Source organism: Pleurodeles waltl, chromosome 10 (genome assembly GCF_031143425.1).
Source record: "Pleurodeles waltl isolate 20211129_DDA chromosome 10, aPleWal1.hap1.20221129, whole genome shotgun sequence".
Lineage (NCBI taxonomy): Eukaryota > Metazoa > Chordata > Amphibia > Caudata > Salamandridae > Pleurodeles > Pleurodeles waltl.
The window spans coordinates 1,036,590,807-1,036,609,051 of record NC_090449.1 but is presented as its reverse complement, the minus strand read 5'-3'; positions in this window follow the sequence as shown (position 1 = coordinate 1,036,609,051).

Genomic DNA, 18,245 nt, shown 5'->3' with positions numbered 1-18,245 from the left:
GGGGCTGTCTCTGGTCTCAAGATCAACATGAAAAAAATCACTCCTGTTCCCATTGGAGTCTCTCATTGGGGTTCCACAGACTGAGCTTTCTGGGGCTGGGCTTCGGTGGTAGGTGGAGAGTTTCAGGTACTTGGGTATCTGGGTCACTAACTCTGTGGATGCGTATAATAAACACAATGTTGAGTAGGTAGTGACGGGCCTGGAATGCTCGGTTTCCTTTTGGAATAAGTTGCCTCTCTCTGTTATGGGTCGGGCAGCAGTGGCCAAGATGGTGTTCTTGCCCCAGTGCCTATATCTGGTACAGAACTCCTTGTATCCGCTGGCAGTGTGTCTGCTGATTTCCCTAGTATGGGCCAGTCGGCGGAGCAGAGTGCCGCTGTCCGTCCTGCAGGGGGATCTAGAGCGGGGTGGATTAGCGAACCCCAACATTAGGTACTACTATTATGCAGCACAGTTGCAGTGTGCGGCCAAATGGATGTCAGAGGCTGATAGCTGGGAAAAGAGGCTGTATGCTGGTATGTGTGATGGGCGGTCATTGGTTCATATTCTGATGTCCCTCCGCGCCATATCTAGTACGGGCTACTGCTGGGATCTGGGGGCGGGTGGTGAAGCAGGTGCTCAGATGGGCCCCCTTTAATAGGGAGTTAAAGAAATGGGATCTGGCTCCATTTCAGGATATGGTGAGGACAATGTCTGTAGAGGCCTGGAGGTTGGGGGTTGTGAGGTGGCTAGTGATCTATACCCTAATGGTGAATTTCTATCATTTACTGATGACCAGGATCTGTTTGAGTTGGGTTCTGGCCAGTTTCTGAAATATGCTAAAATTGAAAGTGTGGCCTGTGAAATCTGGGACGGTTCTCTGGTCGCCCCTAGGGCGTCATCGGTACTAAATGGATTGGTTATCTGGGGTGAGGGGACACACCTGATCACTCGGTTCTATAAAGCCCTGGGGAAGGATCAACCGGGAGTAATAAGCGCGGGACGTAAAGCGTGGGAATCTGACTTGGGGCTGCCCATAGAGGAGGCTGATTGGGATGCGACCTTATCATCGGTGTCAGGTTCAAGCTGTTGCATTTCAACTTTGTGCACAGAACAAATCTCACACCCAGTAGACTAAATAAGATTGACCCGAGCCGTAATTTTCTCCCTACAAAATGTTTAAAATATTTAAATATTATTGTTTTATCAAGAATAATAAAATGTATTTTTTATTAAAGACATATTTTAAATATTGACTTTATTCAATTTAATTTTTATAAATTGTTAACTTTAAAAAGGCCATTTAAATATTTATTTGAATATCTACAATCAAATTATAATATTGGATGTATTAAAATTAATATATATATTGATTACTATTTATAAAAACTAATAATGTAACAACATAAACTGAAGAAATCCAATATTTATGTGCATATAATTAATATATGTAACATTAAATATACATTAAAATATCTAGTTTTAAAAAATCGCCTTACCCTGATAGACCTAATAATAATCCAATATCCTGCTGATGAAAAATTATAAATCAATTATTTTTACACATTAACACAACTAAAAACACAATATCCAACAATTTTATACATAATAAATTATCCTGCTAAAAACACATATTAAAAAAATCGTAACCAAATAGAATTAAGCACAATACAATGCAATACATGCAAAATAACATTTGTAAACAACTCTTTAAATAAAACTATATTTTCTAAATCAATGTTTTTTTAAATAGATACTAAAAATAACACTTAAAAACTTCAATATTCCTGTCCAAGATATTTTTGACATCTTGGTATTCTTCACATAATATTTCTGTATCACAAGATTTTTTATTCAACATTATGTCCAAACCCCATTTATCTTGTTCAGCAACAACCAGTGACAAAGCAAATAGTCTTGGATATTTTTAGGTGTAATGTCAGTTCTTGTATTATGTATCTGCATGCAATAATAGAAAGAGTCAACCAGCACACTTTAGTAAGCACAGATTTTTAGCTTATTTCTCTAATCCAAACTCTTAATTGCATAGGCCATGCCCCTTTGTGAGACTCCTTCCAGTTTTTTCATCCCATCATAAAGCACTGTCCTCACAGCACCATGTTGAGCATCTGGATATGTATTCCACCTCAGCGCTTCAGATGCTAAAGACAGTCCACATGTCTCTTGGTAATAGTTCAAATAGTACATAATTTTTAATGCTGTTTTCATCTGGCCCTGTCTGCACCATCATGATTTATAGTAAGATTGTCATTTTATCTTTGTTTATTTATATTATTATTTTTTCTTCATGAATATTTGTTTGTAAAGGAGGAGGATGCGCAGTGACCATGTGAAGATATATAAGTGTTTTCTCTGTGCTGAACACCATGATGTCATTACAGCTCATCATGCATTCCATAAATAGAACACTGTGATGTCACTGCAAATCTGCTAAGGTAACAGACAGTTGGGGAGTGTTTTTGAAATAGTTGTAATTCTTCCCTGATGATTTACTAAAGCTGGAAGTCACTGGCAGCCCTTCAACATTTTGAACAGATGCAGCACCAATGCTGGGATTGCAAAGAGTCTCTTGCACATGCATTCACATTTTTTCAATGACGCTGGCACCTGTGTGCCTGTCTAGAGCACTTAGGCCCTGAATTATACTATTTGGTGCAAAACTGCACTCACGCAGTTTTGCACCACAAAGTTTAGCACCGGCTTGAACCATTTCTGTGACCAGCCGGGCACCATATTTATGGAATGGTGCAAGCCGATGCAAAGGGTAGGCTAGCGTAAAAAAAAAAATGACGCTAGTCGTCTGGGGCTGGGGGTATGGAAGAAGGGGGTTTTGCACCAAAAAATGATGTTAGGCAGGTTAAAGTGAAAAAAAAAATGGCTCTAACCTGCCTAGAGTCATTTTCTGATGCAAAACTATCCATACCACATGACTCCTGTCTTAGAAAAGACAGGAGTCATGCCCACCACCCCAAAGGCCAGCACATGGGACCAGGGTCTCCTGGGCATGGCCATTGCACCCAGTGCCATGTAGGGGGGCCATTTCAGGGCCCCCCAGTGGCACTTAAAAATAAAATACTTACCTGTACTTACCTGGGATGAGGTCCCCCATCCTCCGCTGTCCCTCTGGTGTGGGTGGGGGTGTCCCTGGGGTCTGGGGACGGCATCTGTGGGTTAATTCCATGGTGTTCCACCATGGAAATAGGCCAACAGGTCATCTAACTCCTGCCCTGACCCAGGCGTTACAAAATGGTGCAAAGCAAGCTTTGCGCCATTTTTTTACCCCTCCCGTGCATGTTTTAGCACAGGGGAATAAATATGGCGCTAAGGCCTTAGAGTAATTTTTTGCACGGAAATGCCTACTTTGCATTTCATTGATACAAAATAGGTTTCCACGGCCAAGAAATGACTTTAACTCTATAAATTTGGTGCTAGATGGTTCTAGCGCCAAAGTATAAATAGGGAGTTTGTTTTGCACCAAATTTGGGTAAAACGAATTACGCAAATTTGGCGCAAAACAGGTATAAATATGCCCCTTAAAATGTGGATGGACTGCTCCAAATAAAGATGTATTAGGTAATGCCACGTCTCCATATGTGGAAAACCAAAAAATGAACACAAACAGCACCTCTCTGAGTGGCAGCAGCAAGGTCATCAGAATATTGAGGAATATATGAGCAATATCCAGCTACACCAGGGGTCTCTAACAGGTCAATCGAGAGCTACCAGTGGCTCGCTGCCAACCTCTCAGTAGCTCGCATATCATTGCCTCTCACGTAGTTTGAAAATATTCAGCTGCCCTTTTGCAAAAGCAGCAGCACTTTTGAACATTGTGTACCCCATTCTGTGAGGCCTGGGAAGCTCAGTGTGCAGAGTGTCCTCCTCTGAAAAATGTTCTTCATTTCTGTTTTCTTTTCTACTTTCTTTTTCTTCTTTCTTTCTTTACTCCCCTTAGTTGGATCTTTCTCTTTCTTTTCTTTCTAGATTTCTTTCCATCTTGATTCACTTTTTCTCCCCTCTTTCTTACCTTTTCTCCTTTTTCATTCTTCCTCTCTTTCTTCCTATGTCTTTTTTTTACTCCATTCCTCTTGCCTTGCCTTTCTTCTTTTCTTTCTCTTCCATGCTGTTTTTCTTTCTTTACTTTTTCTCTCTTCTCTTCATTCTTACAGTGCGCATTCCTCTTTATTCTCTATTTATTCCCTATTTCAGTTTCTTTCTTTTTTCTTTTTCATGCTCATTTCTTCTTTCTTCACTTATTTTCACTTGTTTTCTTTTCTTCCTCCTCACCTTTCACTCACTCCATTTTGTTTTTTACTTCTTTCTCTTTCTGCTGTTTTCTTTCTTTTCCTTCTTTATCCCTTTTCTGTTTCTTTCTTACTTTTCCTGTAATTCCATTTTTATTTCTTTTTTATTTCTATCTTTCTTCCTTCCTTCCTTTTTCTGCATCTTTCTACTTCTTTCTTCCTTTCTATTTTTCCTCTTCTTTCTTTTTTCCACTTTCTTCATTTCTCTTTATGTATTCCTTTCTATTTTTTGACATTTTTATCTACTCTTTACATTTTCTTCCTTTTCGTTTTGCTCCTGTCTCCTCTTTTGTTGTACAGCTATTGCGGCAATGTTGTAATGCTTACTGGCGCACAACTGTGGGTACTCAACTCAAGCTGCGAACCGTTTCAGAATCCTTATTTTGGGAAGTGGCTCAGGAAAGTTTTCAATGGCCAAAAATAGCTTTCACTATAGAACAGCTTGGAGACCCTTCAGCTACACCGTCAGGATGCAGATGTGGAATATTACCTAAGTGAGAATCGTGTCATTACTTGCATATTTACTCATTCATCCACTTACACTTTCCTCTCATTAAGTTAAGTATCCACTCCAGGGATCTTTCTGTAACCTACATGTCACTCGTGCCGCAACTGTACATGTTCTGTGAGCGATGAAATCTTGCACTAGTCTTCCCTAATGAAACTGATCTGCAGGAATGGATGATTACACTTGCTGCCTTCTTTGAGAAAAGGAGCAAAGCATTACCCCCATGCTGTACCTGCTCTGTGAGGAAGCAAAGCTTGCACTGCTCCTGCCTTACTTATATGTGTACTCTGCTGAAAAAAGCTTGCATTGCTACTGACGTTGCTTTACCTGTCCGCTGATGAAAGGAAGCTTACACTGTTTCTGCCCAAAGTGCCACTGTTCTATGAAGATGGGGTGCTTCCACTGCTGTTTTCTCATTTCATGAAAAAGTAAGGGATGTGTTGAATGCACTTGCATAACATACCTTATGATCCAGGGAATGTTTCATAATATTTAACGTCAAATACTGAAACCTATAATCCTGAAGAGGGCTTGTGACCATTTTTCGAGTGCCGAAACATGTCAAAAGAAAGGAGAAGCAAGGTCTGTTGCTTCACCCTACCAGTAAACAAAACATTTTAGGTCACCCACAGAAACTTATATAAGTCTGACAGTTTAACAAAAGGTGAACATAAAGAGAGACACAAGGGACATAAACTCACCCATAACAAGGAGACTGTACAACCAATGAACAATAGGACTCCTGGGTGCCTCCCTGTGCTAGATGTGGAACCGATTGTTATAGCATATCACACTAGGTATGTGAGGGTTCATCTCCTATGTGACTACATTCATATTTCGGAATTCCACAACCGGTTTGGTTATTTCTTTTAGGAGTGTTCTACTTCTTGGATGGTTGTGTCTGTAAGCAGGAGCGTACATTAGTCCTTGAACTCTTCCCATTCCCTCTATGGGGTTTCAGCTATGTTTGCTGTACTGTGGTACCTGCCCTGTATGTATGAGAGAGTTATGTGATATTCCTCTTGCTACTGTTTCCGGTCCCTTATTGGTTGTGCTAGTGAAGATTGCGCTGCTGCTGCTGTCCATATTCTTCTTTTGCTGTGTTTTGAAGCTTGGTATAATACCTCCTACTTCATAAAATACAAAACAATTGGCATTGCCAGCGCGCGTTTTGATGCAAATGAAAGATGGAAACCTCACAATATGTGTGAGCATAATTTACTTTTGGATTTACACGTGAAACAAGGAATTTTTTTATTGCACTACACTTTGTAAAGTTTTAAAACATAGTTATCAAATGGCCCAATGTTGGTTATATCATTTTGGGCTTATTCTGGAATTATAGCCAACAGCATTTTTCATGCTGGGGTTTTGAACCCATAATATCTGTGTTGAAAGCAAACCTACAAGTCCCACAATACAACATGCTGTTGGCAGTAAAATGGCCTATTGTATCATATGCAGTAATGCCACTTAGCAAACATGTAATTTGCAAAATAAATTTTAGTTTCCGACTGACTGTCTTTTTAATTGTAATCAGGCCAAAGGTTAAACGGCTCAGTGCCTGAGAGGGCAGCAATAAACGTTCTGATGAAGATGCACACACCACACTATTAATGGCTAACATAGACAATTCAATAAACCTGCATGCTAAAAAGACATGATTTCCCAGAACAATGCGATCATCAGCCTGCATCTGGTCTGGTTTAGGCCACCAGCATTTTGGCAATTCTTTGTTTTGTCATAATTTTTGTAAAACTTTATCGCTCGCGAAGCTGTCGGGCTCTCATTAACGTCCTCATTACGAGTTTGGCGGTCCCACCGGGGGACCACCAAACTTCACGGGGAGGACGCCACCGCCATGGCGGTGGTGTCCCCCCCGCCCTATCACAATGTTCCTGCCTGACTGACTGGAACATTGCACTAGAGCGTTTCCGCAAGTCAGACCGACAGGAAGAGTGCTACAAGAGCGCTCGGCTCTCTTAAAGGAGCTGAGCCCTATACCGTAGCACAGAGGAGGCCGTCCAGCAACCTCGGAATGCGCACTGTCTGCAAAGCATCGATGGTGCTGGGCAGGGGAGGCCCCCTGTGTCCCCCAGCACACCCTCACTGCCAGCCTTTCCATGCGGGTGAATCCGCCATAGAAAGGCTGACGGTAAGGGGAGCTGTTCTCAGCCAGGCGGCGCTGAGTTCAGCGCCATCCTGGCTGAGTACAACTCTGACCGCCGTCAACCCATCAGAAACCATGTTCTCAGCAGGGATGGCGGTCCTCTGGCAGGTCTGCCCGCCAGAGTTGTAACTGGGCAGTCAGACCACTCAGAGTGCGGCGGTCCGTCAATGCGAGTGTGGTAGTCCTTGGGACGCCACACTCGTAATGAGGCCCTATATCTTAAAAAAGCAGTGGCTAAAGGCAATTGTGTTTTTCTGATCTCAAAAAAGTAGACCTTACAGTGGTATACCTGGCATTGTGTGGCTGTTCTCCTTCTGAAAGGGCAGCTTGCCATAACTCACAGTAAAGTCAGTCAATAGCTGAAGTGGGTTAACATTGTCCCTTGATGCATGCTGGAGTGGGTGTAAGAAAAATGTGAATGATACAATCGCAGGCTAATGGATGAGGTCCGTCTGAAAACCCTATCAGTAACTATGTTATACATATATTTCCAGTAAAATCAATAGGTTTTGGCTAACACAGACCTAAAAAGCCATTGCCCTGGCATTGACTGCTAGCCTCTCCTTTGAGAAAGAAGGCAAGAAAGAAGGGTAGAGAGGAAGGAAAAAAGGAATGAAGGAAGGAATGAAGGCAGATAATAAAAAGAAGGAAGGCAGACTAAAAAGGTAGGACGGAGGACAAAAAACAAGGAAGGAGGGCAAAAAATAAGGAAGAAAAGGAGGGAGGCAAAAAGGGGAGAAGGGAAGAAGACAAAAAGGAAGAAAGGAGGGAAGAAGGAGAGAAGGCAAAAAAGAAGAACAAAGGCATAAAAAAGGAAAAAGGCAAAAAAGAAAGAAAGAGGGCAAAGAGAAAGAAAGAAGGAAAGGGACAAAAAAGAAAGAAGAAAAGAAAGGAAGAATGAAGAAAGAAAGAAGGAGAGAAAGGAAAAAGAAAAGAAAGAAAGAAAGAAAGAAAGAAAGAAAGAAAGAAAGAACAAAAGAAAGAAAGAAAGAAAGAAAGAAAGAAAGAAAGAAAGAAAGAAAGGGTTCACAGTTTCAAATATTGACTACTAAAACCCAAATTACACCTTACCTATGTTTAAATAAAACTGTTACAAGTGTGCTGCAAATCAAACACCACAAAGTTTGTTTTTTCTCCTGGGGAAAGTTTATTGAAGAACCATTGGAAAAACTCAGTCTACGAACACAATGTGGTTTGCTGTGAAATAGCATCAGTCCACTTCAAAAAGAATTCATAAAAGGATTTGAAGGAGAAAGGACTGTTAATATTAAAAAAAGCTCCGTGCTCACTTCAAATGCATCCTACTATCACATCAAGCAACACTGGCTCTAAAGGGAACTCTTTGAGTGCTGGTTTCCACCTAGTGAAAGAGCAAAATGCAGTCTCTCAAAGTAATGTTTAACAAAGGCTTAAGTAGGCTGACTCACTGCTCCATGCTGTATGCCCCCTATTGTGGGTGGAAACAAAATAGTCATTACACAACAAAAGAGTGATGGTTGAAGAGAGGTGGCTGAAAGCCCTTTTACGTGCGTATATTAAACATATTATTTTAGTAAAATCAAAAGGTCTTGGCTTACACCAGATACAATATGCTGTCACTCCTCTTTCTGGGTCCATCCTTGACCCACACATTTGTGGGATTTAAGTGAAACACCTGCAATGCCATTTGGCTGCACCCTGCCTTGCACTAGTGCAGCACATGCTGCAGTTGCTGCTCGGTGAGAGCCACCAGTACTGAAAGTCACACATTTATCACTTGAACTGGACAGTTATTCATTTCACAAGAACAGTAAGGAACCCTTACATGGTATCACTGAACAGAACATGAAGATGTATTGCTGTCTTTGGTACACATGAGTATATTCTTGTTTCTCTGCATACATTATTTAAGAAAAGATTTGTTGACTCGCACAATGAACAGATTTAGGGCCTCATTCCAAGGTTGGTGGTCCAAGGACCACCAGCCTTGTGGTGACGGTCGGACCGCCGCAACTGTGGTGGTCCGACTGCCACATTACAACCCTGATACTGCAGTTTCTGCCGGGAACATTGTTACCAACGCGGTGACGGTGGTCTGAGTTGTCCTCAACCACTGCAGCACTAAACTCAGTGCTGCCTGGCTGCTTTCAACTCACCTTACTGCCAGCCTTTTCATGGTGGTCACAATGCCATGGAAAGGCTGGCGGTAAGGGTGTGCTGGGGGCCGCAGGGGCCCCTCTGCCCAGCACCGTTGAAATGCGCACTGTCTGCTTTGCAGACAGTGCGCATTTCGAGGGTGCTATGTGCTATGATATTGGCCTCGGATCCCTTAAAGGAGCTGAGGCCAATATCGTAGCACTGTTCCCGTCGGCCAGTTTGGCGAGAATGCGAATTACAATGTTCCCGCCACTCATCCCGGCAGGAACATTGTAATATGCTTGTGGGGAACTGTACTGCCATGGCGGTGGCGTCGTCCCTGCTGGTTTGGCGGTCCTGTGTTTCTGGGTCCTTAGGAAGATCCACACTGGCAATAGATAAAAGGCCATATTTATGAGGGTAATTGCATTACCCTTGCACCACGCAACATGGGGAATACACAATGCAACTCCAAAATGTAGTTTATCAAGCCACGCAAGGCCACCTTGCATGGGCATGAGTGGCTTGATAAATCCAGAGTAATGCAATGCTGCTTTACTCAGCTCCAATGAGGCATTCCATGGGTGTTGCGTGGGTGTTCCCATGCAACACCCATGGATTTTGTTGCATTTCCAGATTTACAAAAAGTGGTAGACCTGAGAATGTTCCGAAATTCTATGCCTCCCCAGGTGAGGTATTATGAGGAGAAATAATTTCTCCTTGTTTTTTCTCTTTTCTCTGTCAGCACACATAGAAAGAGGAAAATGCCTCATGGGATTGTTTTTGTGCAGGAAGGTGCCTGCGGTGCCACCGGAGCAGGGAAAAGGCAGGAATACTCCAGTAGCGGCTCAAGGGCCACAGAAGGGGCGGGTGTCACGATATGCATGATGCTTCTCACCTCTGATGGAAGGGTTTGAAAGAGCACCCGGTCTTCTGCTGGTTCTGGATAGACCAAGAGAGGGGTTACCCTTTCTAATAGCCACAATGCTGCTTGACAGAGAAACACCAAGGCAGACCGTACCCTCCAGAAGGTGTCCCAGAGGACAAAAAAAACCAAAATGGGAAAAACCTCTAAAACAGGAACTCCTGAAACAGAGGAAAAAGCAGGAATGGATGCAGGAAAAATTCCCAATCAGAGGAGTAAGAACTGGAAAACAAACGATGAACAGGAACAAAGATCACCACCAAGAGGAAGTGTTTGCAACGCAAAGCAGATCAGGACTGAGTGGCTTATATACAGGAAGACAGGAAGTGACAACACAGGAAAAGGAAACAACACCATCTTGGATGATTGGGAAAAGGCCTATAGAAAAGAATGGGAAAAAGTAGCAGTATAAGAGAAAAAGACATGCTGGGAAAAAGGAACAGAACAAGACAACATGGATTCCTGTAAGAAGACAGCATGGAGACCAAAAAGAAGAAAAAGACAAGAGCACAGAAAAGACAGAAGAAAAGAAGAAAAAGAACAAAGGAAGGAGTCCACCACGGACAGGAAAGAAAAATATTACAAGGACATGTAAGAACGACACGACCGGGGGCATAAACATTGCTTCCTGGCACGCATCGCAAAAGCAGGACAAAAACACAGAGGATGGCGCTCCGATAACCAGAGGCGCTGTCCGACCGCGGTAGTAAACAGAGACGCTGCAGTTAAGCGTGGCGTCACAGTGGGGAGGTGCAGGATGGGGGAGGCGGGAGGAAATAAACATTAAATTTATTTTTTTTTAAAACACTTACCTCCTCTGCTCCTCCTCTGTCCCTCGACGCTCCTCTACAGGCACAGGCTCCCAGCCTGCCCTGCGCCAATCCTGACGCTGCTCAGAGCAGCATCAGGATTGGCTGGGAGCGCCCAGCCAGGGCACTCCCAAGCAGACTGGGAGCCTGTGCATGCACTCTCCAGCCCAGCATCCGTGTTGCTGGGTTGGGGAGAGCCTATAGCGCATGTGCATTTGGCCGGCCCGAGACGCTGTGAAGGGAGAGCGCTGAGCACGCCCCCTCACTGCACGTCACCCCCGTGGCCTTGCCCCTTTTAAAGAAAACGATAATAAACAAAGTTTATTATCGTTTTCTTCAAAAGGATTTGCAGCTGCTGCTGGCGGGGGGGGGGGGGCGAAGCTCCTCTGCCCAAACGGAGGAGCCGCCACTAGAATGCTCTGTCTTCTTTCAAATTGCTGCCTTTCCCTGTCACGCAGCGCAACAAGGTGACCTGCTGAGCTGCAAGACTTCCCCATAAATATGCCCCAAAGTCTCTAACCTCTTAGGTAAATATATAACGTTTTGGAATTTTGTATTGTAGAAAATACTTGCATCAATGCTGAAAACATATACAAAGATGACAACTTATGTATTTTATTTAATGGTGCTCTTGAACGTATTTAAAATGTTTTCAGTAGCATTATCTTTTTCTTCGGTTCTTCCTCGTGGGAATACCACCTGAAAATACACAGAGCTCTCTCCAGAAATCTGGAATGTTCTGTGTAGCAGCTTAGTGATTGGTCGACAGCTGTCTTGTTTCATTGGTGCTTTAAATACATTCACATGTGAACTTTGTTTTCTCCCAGGAAAAAGCCCGCGTTTCATAATGGTCTGGAGAACGTAATTGCAATAATATTGCAACAGCATTTAGCAAATGATATCTCAACGTCAACGCAAATTAATTCAAAACAGCTGTACTACGAAAACGAAAATTCTTGCTCATAATATGCCGTCTTTTTTCAGTCTCGTTTCTGGGCAGTTTATCTCACATTAAGGCCCGTATTTATACTCCGTTTGCGCCGAATTAGCGTCGTTTTTTTTGACGCAAATTCGGCGCAAAACTAACGCCATATTTATACTTTGGCATTAGACGCGTCTAGCGCCAAAGTATGGGCAAAGAGCGTCATTTTTTTGCGTGAACGCCTTCCTTGCGTTAATGAGATGCAAGGAAGGCGTTCCCGTCTAAAAAAATGACGGCGACGCAAATGCGTCGTATTTATACTCCCGGGCAAAAATCACGCCCGGGAGGTGGCGGGTCAAAAAACCCCGCATTTGCGCCACTTTTTAACGCCTGGGTCAGGGTAGGCGTTAAGGGGCCTGTGGGCTCAAAATGAGCCCACAGGTGCCCTCCCCTGCCCCCAGGGACCCCCCCTGCCCACCCCAGGAGGACACCCAAGGATTGAGGGACCCACCCCAGGGACATTCAGGTAAGTTCACGTAAGTATAATTTTTTATATTTTTAAATTTTTTTTGGGTGGCATAGGGGGGCCTTATTTGTGCCCCCCTACATGCCACTATGCCCAATGACCATGCCCAGGGGACATAAGTCCCCTGGGCATGGCCATTGGGCAAGGGGACATGACTCCTGTCTTTACTAAGACAGGAGTCATTTAAATGGCGTCTGGGCGTCGAAAAAATGGCGCAAATCGGGTTAAGACGATTTTTTAGCGTCAACCCGACTTGCGCCATTTTAAGACGCCCTAGAGCCATTTTCCCCCTACGCCGGCGCTGCCTGGTCTACGTGTTTTTTTTCCACGCACACCAGGCAGCGCCGGTCTGCTTGCGCCGGCTAACGCCATTCCATAAATACGGCGCCCGCATGGCGCTTCGGAATGGCGTTAGACGGCGCTAAATCTTTTGACGCTAAACTGCGTTAGCGCAGTTTAGCGTCAAAAAGTATAAATATGGGCCTAAATATTTTTCATTGTTGCTACTCCTTTTTGCAATTGTTTTTTTTAACTCTCTTCATTTTATTCGTAATGTTTTATACATCTCCCTTATTGACAACTTGAATGAAGGGGTCGTTTTATCTTATTTGAAGCACAATGTACAATATCACATTTAAATGTATGTTAAATTTTTGTATTTTGAATAGGTTAATTCCAGGAAGTGGTTTTCGGATCCTTCATCAGTACACAAAAAAGGCATTGCATCCAGGCAGACATTGACTGCTTCTTTTTCTGGACCAGTTGGTACCATATGTTTGATGTTTCATGGTTGTCACAACTTACCCATCTCATTTCAAAGGCACTAAGGCCCAGATTTAAGAAAGCCTAGCACCTCCTTGCTCCAAATTAGCGTTTTTTCTATGACTCTAATGTGGCTCAACGAGGCCAAATTCGCCACACCAGATTTACAAAGTGGCACAAAACATGTATTGCACCACTTTGTAACCCCTTGTGCCACATTATGCCCATGCCAGGCATAATGTAGGCAAGGGGGCATTCCCCCATTAGAGGGACTACAAAAATGGCAAAGTGGAATCTATGAGATTCTACTGCGCCATTTTTAGTGTCTATTTTTAATGCCTGAACAGTACAGGCATTAAAAGGGGGTACAGCATTATTCCTAATGGGCCCCTATGTACCTTGCAGGATTAGCGCCAAAATGTTTGGCGCTTATCCTGTAATGTACCACAATAGCGTAAAAAATGATGACGCTATTGACCCTAACCTGCGCCATGGTGCACCGTATGTTTAATACGGCGCACACATGATAGCATTAGAGGGGTGCTAAGAGGCGCAAGAAAATTAGCACTGCATATAATGCAGCACCACTTTTCTTAAATTTGGGCCTGAATTTATAGAGAAAGAAGAAAAGCTGATTGGCCCATGTAAGACTTCCTCATTCAAGATTTTGCTCACTTATCTTTGGGAACAACACCTTCACATGGACCAACTCCTGGTGGCCTTCAGAACATGGACCAGCACCCACCCCAACAGACCAGGCACGCAACCTTGGCATCATCCTGGGGCAGCAAGCTCACCATGAAAAACCAGATCAACGCAATTTTATCTGCCTGCTTCATCCCTCTGTGCATGCTCCATAAGATGCTTAAGTGGCTCCCCATCAACACCAGATGAACCGTCACCCAGACCAGATGGCTGGACTATGGCAATGCCCTCTACACACACCTCCTGAAGAGGCTGCAGACCATTCAGAACTCTGCAGCCAGACTCATCCTCAACTTTCCCAAATGGACCCACATCACCCCACCTCATGAAGCTCCTCTGGCTCCCCATTTAGAAGAGATGTAAATTCAAGAAGCCGATCCACATCTACAAGGGCCTTCACAAGCTTGGTCCAGCATAAATCAACCACTATCTGAACTTCCACAAACCCACCAGACCCCTGCGCTCTGCCTCCCTTGCACACACACCCACCGGAGCAACAGTGAAGGGTGCTACTTCTCCCTTCTCGCAGCAAATTCCTAGAACGCCCCCCCCCCCCCTCATCTGCAGATCTCCTCCTCTTTTCTGGAATTCAAGAAAGGATCTGGCTGTTTGAATATTGCAGCTTGCTCTCAGTGCCTGGATACCATCACATGTGATTAGCCGCGCTCTATAAATCTGATTTGATTTGATTAGATCTCATCACTTTCGGTGAATGGGGAAGGCAATTTAACGAACACCTGGGATCGAGTTGCCAACAGTGCCCCTGGGCTGCAAAGGGCATGTGAGCCTGCTTCTTGCACCTTCGGGTTACTTTTTTACTACAGAAGGGACATGGATGTTTGTGCTGTGCTTCACTAATGTGGATTGCCTTGGTGCACATTTCATGCTGGCGTATTCATTTAAGGGCGTTTCCTCATTTGCACATACAAAACAGGCAGAATGGTGCAAAAATCAAAGCCTCATCCCAACTTTTAGCCTTCTGAGGACCGCGCTTTCTGGAGCTTCAAGGCTCATTCAAACGCATGCGTTATCCAGGGAATAGACACAGTCTACACACATTAAAGCTAAACATTGAGATAGTTATTTTACATATCAAAGTGATCAGCGTGTACTAAAAGCTCTGGTACCCGAAGAGGCAATATCTCAGCTATTTGTGTTTGCATATTCAGGTTTTGGTTAAACAGTACCCCATTGCTGTTCACACATGACAAAATGATAGTTTGAACCTTATTTGCTTATTGGTTACCTTTTACCAAATATCTTTCATCTAAATCAGTGGTTCCCAACCTGTGGTCCGGTGACTCCTGGGGGTCCACAAACTCTTCTCAGGGGGTCTGCGACTGCTTAGAGAATTCAATAATATTAACAGATTAGGTCCACAGCTTTAAGTAATGACTCAGTGGAGGTCCCCACATTCCAATAAAGATTCAGTGGGGGTCCCCGGTTTCTACTAATGATAAAGGGGGGGTCCACAGAAGTCAAAAGGTTGGGATCCACTGATCTAAATCACTTCTTACTCGCAATGTCTTAATTCTGTTGCTGTTTACACAATATGTTTCTTCCTTTTCTGGTTCTTCCATTCCTTATCTCTTACATAAAATATCTAATAATGTATGGTATTGGTTTAAAATGTTGCCACATTGTTTTTTTCTGTTCATATTATGGTTTTCAATATTGTTATATACATATATTGATTTATCAGGCTTTTTATAGTTTATATATTTAATTTGCTAGATGTTAAATTAATAATTCTTCACATTATGTATTCCTATATTCTATTTGATAAAAACTGCTACACAAAATAGAACCTCATTAGCTTAAGGGGAACCCCCTCCTTCTCCCCATATGATGATGGAATGCTTCTGAGAACACATGCGTAATATCCCTCTTGATAGGTTAAAGTGCAGTCAGTTCGGCTCTACTCATTTGGCGCCGTATTTATAGGCCCCTAGCGCCACAGGAGCGTCACTTTTAGTGACGCTCCTGTGGCGCTAAGCACAGCGTTGTATTTACAAGTTGGCGTTAAGCCACTTTTTGTGGCTTAACGCCACCTTCTAAATGGGGCCTCTTCTCAGACATCACTGTGCATGGAACGGGCGTGCAATGGGTGTTGTTGTGGGCATGCCACAGCAACACCCATTGCATTTTGACGCTGCCTCAGATTGATGAAATCTTGTAAACCTGAGGCAGCGCCAAAATGTAACGCCACCCCCAGGGGTGGCGTTAGCATGGTGCAACAAGGAGGAATACTTTTATTCCTCCTTGTTTTTTTTGCTTTTTCTATGCGTGCTGCATTCTGCTGCACGCATAGAAAAAGCAAAATGCCAGAAATTATTGTTTATGTGCGGGAAGGTGTCCCTTCCTGCACATAAACAATCATTTGAAAATGACGCTTTGGCACTTCTGTGTGTGCTGCATTGTGCAGCACACACGGAAGTGCCAAAGCACCATTCGTGATTGTTTATGTTCAGGAAGGGACACCTTCCCGCACAAAAATAATCACACCCCTCAAAGCAGATATCCTTGCACGATGGTGCAAGGATGTCTGCGTTGGCGCTGGCAGCTAAATTTAGCGGCAGCGCAGGGGGAAACGCAGGGATGAGCCATATTCCCTTAAATATGGCACATCCCTGCATTTCTAAAGTGACGCAGCGCTGCCAATTTTGGCGCAGCACCGCGCTGCGCTGCGCCATTTTTATTTAAATCTCGCTCTTGATGACTACAGAAAGGGCATCTCATGGAGACATGAGGCAGACAGAAATTCTGCAAAAGGCAACGTGGAAAGGTACAACTGGATGTGAATTCCCTTAAAATGCCCATGGAACATCAGATCTTGTTTTTGCAGAGTACCCCGCGGCTTCACATGAACAATCCATGGATTACTTCTGAATTGCATTGATATTGTACCTAAGTATTCTATAATTCTGAGCTGATCTCCCAACCCTAACAAGTATCACCTCTACTTCGTTTGAGCACAAAAAAACTACACAAATGGAAAACTAAAGCAGAAGAAAACCACACTACAAAACCAACCAATAAGATACTGTGCCAATGAAAACATGCACTAATACACAAACAAATGCAAAACCTTCCACAAGTACACAACCATAACAGCACAAACCTACTTAAATACAAAAGCACACAGGATCACTAACACAAACCAAAATAAACACACAAATACATATCAACACACATTTACCCCACACTAATACGCAACCACAGCAATGCAAAACCTTGTTAATAGAAAACTAAGGAAGTACAAAACCACACCTGCAAAAAGCCTTCAATTACACTACAATAGCAAATCAAAATTATAGTAACTCAGAAGCATAGCAATAGCAATTCAAATTGACACATGATACCAACCCACTATCAATACAAGCCTACCTCACGGAAAAAGCACACATAACCACACAAACACAATATACACGCATACAATGCAACCGAGCATAAGTTTAAAAAAACATGTCCTAGCAAAGGGCTACTTGCCTAAGAGTTCGGTGTCTGGTTGCTTAATGATTGATGGTCTGGGTGATTATTGACACGCATGCCACCTTTTTAGCAGGAGAGTGTTGCCCTACTGCAGATGCCCGGTGACAAATCGTGTCAGCTATAAAACAGCGATTAGGGGCGTTTCGTATCTCTTGGAAGACGCACCAAGAACAAAATGCAGTGTCACAACCAAATTGCTGATGGGCTAATTCCAAGACAAGGAATTCAAGTTTTGGGTTGAGACATTTACTAGGAGAATAAGAGGCTATCCGGCTGTTTGACGAGTGAACCAGACATTCGCCTCTCCCCTTTGCGAAAACTTGATAGATATGACTCGATTCTCATCCAAAAGAAAAGTAAATTGCTGAAACAGACTCAGGCACGCCAGCTGTGTTATGCAAGGATAACCCACGCCTTTTAAAGGAATTGCCTCCATTAGTTTTTGACATCCCAGGTGTCAAGGACTCTGTATTTGAATATCCCTGTCAAGGACTCTGTATTTTACTATCTTGAGGTTTAAGGTAAACATTTTCCTGGGGGGGTCCCTGCTGCCTGAAAATACAGAATTGTGCCTCGTCGTTTGTGCAGCTGCTTATTGGGAGCATTTCTGACTCTGGCCAAGGCCTTGGGTCTTTTGTGGGAAGTGATAATCTGTTATGCACCAAAGGAAAAGTTTCAATGACCCTCAGCTAGTAGAGAGAGGCTCTTATGAGGGCTGTGTGTCTAGTACTCAGGAGCAAGGAGGAAGTTAATACGATTAAAATACTATGTATAAATAGGTCATGCGGAGATGCAGATGTAAATACATCAAGATACTATTTAACGATCTCAGACTAATGGGAAAGAAACATTAAGCCTTATTTAGAGTTTGCGGCACAGGAGACTCTATTTCAAGTGTGGCGGGTCTCCCGTCCGCCATACAAAAAGTGTATTATACCCTAAAGGACTTGCAAAACTGTGTATAGGACATACATCATGTGTGATGGAGTATTCCATCAACCAAACTCTAA